A 3,847-nucleotide genomic window follows, 5' to 3' on the forward strand; every position below is an offset into this window, starting at 1 on the left:
AATTTATTTTGCATAAGGATTATGGATGTTTTGATATTCTCTGAAGCCGATTTAGCGAAAAATATTATGTAAATAGTGTGTCAAAATACTGTACAATGTCTAAATCCTTACTTTCTACTTAGCCATTTAGTTGTTTATTTTTATACAAACAAAACATAAATATTAAATATAATTTATTGAAAAATACAGTAGAAAAATAAACACTATATAAGTCAGCAAAAACCAAATTAAATTCTAATTCAAGGTTATATTAGTTACATATTATATTTAATATTACAAAAACAATGCGCAACAATAATTTTATTTTTATTATTACTAAATATATTATTTATTTTCGTAGATTTTATTATTCGGGTATGTGTATGTTTTATATTGTATGTCACTGGACTTGTAGATGAATAAAAATATTAAAAGATACTCAACAGTATTATATTTTAATTTTATAGGATAATTCACTAAGTATGCTCACTAATTTCTTTGTTTAATAATATTCTAATTGTTTTTTTTTTTTACTTGTAAATATACATACATAAAGACTAAATTTTAAAATTCATGAGATTTATTGTATAACTTAAAAGTGTTCTGTGATGATACAAACTTCTGTTTTTCAAATGAGAACTCAGTTATTATAACAAATTATTTAGTGGACAATTTTTTTGAAAATGTTAGTAATTATTTAGTTATTAAAATGTTTATTTTTAAGAGAAAAGTACTTAAAAATGGTTTAAAAAATATATATAAAATATATGTAATATCGGACTTAGTATTAATAAGTTTTTATAAATAATAATTATTGATAAATGTAAAAAAAAAATTGCTAAAATTTTCAGTTTGACAAAAATTCCATATCATCCAAGCCTGTTATCACGAAACTATTATCCTTAATATACAAAGTTAAATAACTCAAAAAATATTTGATCTAAATTTGTTTTTGATCCCAAAACGTTATCAAAAAGATTATCTATTAAATAATCTATTGTAAAAAAAGAGATTGTTATTTGAAAATTCTCAACCAGTTTTTCAGTCAAATAAGTCCAAATGTAACACGAAGTATATTAAATAACAGAAAATGTACAAATATTATTTACACGATTTATAAAAATCAATAGGTATTTAATAATAATATGATAATTAATTTAATAATATTTAATTTATTAATTTTTCGATGATAATTAAAAAAAAAAAATATCTGTTATCGACAATTATAATTATTTTATATGTCATAATGGTTTTTCTTTGTTATTTTTAGTTTACATAACTAATGAAAATTAAATATTACCTATTATTTTTATTTTTTTTATTGTGTCGAAACTATGAATTATTTTGATAATGTATCGCTATAATACAAAAGTTAAGAATATGGTTTTAAGGTATATTTAAAAAAATAAAAAATTCAGAATTTCAGTAAGTATGCTTAGTAAAAAAACAATTTTTTGTATAAAATAGGATTATTCTATGTAAATAAGTACATATTAAGTATAATAAATATAATATGCCTACCTACGATGTAATAATGTATTACTAATAAGTAATAGTGATGTAATATATAGTATTATTTAAATCTGTTGGTAAATTTTTTAGTAAATATTTCTTGCACATAAATAAAAAAATACTTATAGTTAATTCTACGATAACCCAAAAAGCAAAAACAATTTATTTTAACTTTAAAGTACCGCCTACCTAATAAACTTTAAACATATATATTATAATAATGCATGACCAAATATTATAAGTCATAACCATCAAAATTTAGGTGCAACTTTATAAGTACCGATTCATACATAATTAACTATTCAGCTTTTCTAAAGGGAAGGGCGTAAATCTTTTAAATTTTTGATAAAATATCCCTCTTTGTCAGTTTAAAAGGTTGAATAGCACTCGGGAGAGCGTTTAACTTGTAAATAACGTTAAATTGTATTCGTTTCTCGATGTTCCAAATCAACAGTATAATCTCATAATCCAATGTGCAATAAAACATTTCTCTTTCAAGATTTAACAAGGTCTTTAACCAAAAATAATAATAATAACGAATAAATAACTAGAAATACCATCAATGTGATAAAAGTGATAGAGTGAATATTCTCCGTTATTTAAAATTTTTAAAACAAATTTATGAGTATCAATATTTCTTCATTTCATCAACTAAAATTATTAAATCTACGAAACAAACTATCAAACTTGATTATGTAATAATAAATACTACAATAAAGCTATATTAAATGTGAATACCATAATAATCGTTTATAATAGAATCACAGGTACTTAAATACGTTACTGCCACGGAATCTGGAGAAAATATATATGTTTCACATATATAACAAATATCACGTCAAAATCAATCGCCCTTTTTTCTGTATATATCACCATAGATGTAAGTAAAACATCATATTTTTTCACCACTACGTAAATCCGATATTTATACGACCAAAACACATGAAACTTAATTTTTTTTCTTGTACAATTATTTTTGTTATACCACTTCCTATTATCTACCCCTATTCTCAAATATTTTTTTTTCATAAAAATATTATATTTATGTAAGTTTCAATTTATATTCATGATAAGCCCGTAGTTATGAGTAGTTGACTTAATCTGATAAAAATACGGGTCGTCGAGCTAAATAGGCTGAACTTTTAAAACACGTAAGTATATTATACTAAAATACTATATTATTTTCAAGCGATCAATAAAAAATACGTTAATAAAAACATAAAACAACATTATAATAGTATACTAGCTTGCCTACGCAGAATTTATAATCATAATACTTTTAATGTTTTACGACAACGGTGTTTGAATTGAATGGTTCACAGTGTTCGCCGTTCTAACTATGATATTATAATAACATTATAATTATATATATTACAATATTAATGTGTTTGGAAATTTGGAAATTATTTAGCTTTATTTTTAGATAGGCTGGTAGGCTTGGTCAATTGTACTTTTTTCGTAATATTTTTCTTTTTGATCTTTTAAAAAATTGAAAATTTTTAATAACGTCAATATCACATCTAATTTTTTTCTCTGCTTATTTTATAAATATATCAATATGTTATAACTATATGACCATTAGTTTTACTTTTGATATTCAAATTCGCGTTAAGAAGTTGTTACTACTGCAATGACCAAAAATCAGTTTTTACATTTATCCAGGAAGTACTCGAAGATTTCCAACCACAAAAAAGTATTTCAAAGCGTATCGAATAAATAAATAGAGCTAATGAGTTCTTCTGTCATTTTGTTTGTCGGAAACAACTACGCGGTAAACAAAATAGGTTAAGGTTATCTCAAAGTTTTATTACTTATTTTTAGATCTTATATAGGGTGAACAAGTTATTGATTTTTAAATTTTCAGTAAAGAAAATTTTTTTGTACATCAATTTATCAACTTATATTTTTCTATCTTTAAAAACTATTGTCTTAAATAATTTTTATTTTATTTATTTACATTAATATAAAATACATTTGTTAACTAATAATTTAAAGTGCACTCTATCTGATATTCAAATATGAACCATTTCTTTTTCTTTTAATTTTATATACAATGTAATAATTTAGACAAAATTATTTCTAAAATAGGTATTTTGAAATCTCAAGAAATCAGAAGATTGATAAACACAAAAACATACATTTATTTTGATACTTGGAATTCTAAATATAAAAATACTATATTACATTGAGGAACGAATAAAATATACTTTAGTGTAGGTACAGGAAATTTCAAGGGGATTCATTTTTCATAGACTTTCAACTTATCGAGATTTGAGTAAATTTTTAGTATACTACTTAGGTTTGATGACTTATTTCTATTATGTTGCACCGCATAAACTACCTTATATTATAGGTA

Source organism: Rhopalosiphum maidis, chromosome 2 (assembly GCF_003676215.2).
Source record: "Rhopalosiphum maidis isolate BTI-1 chromosome 2, ASM367621v3, whole genome shotgun sequence".
NCBI classification, from domain to species: Eukaryota; Metazoa; Arthropoda; class Insecta; order Hemiptera; family Aphididae; genus Rhopalosiphum; species Rhopalosiphum maidis.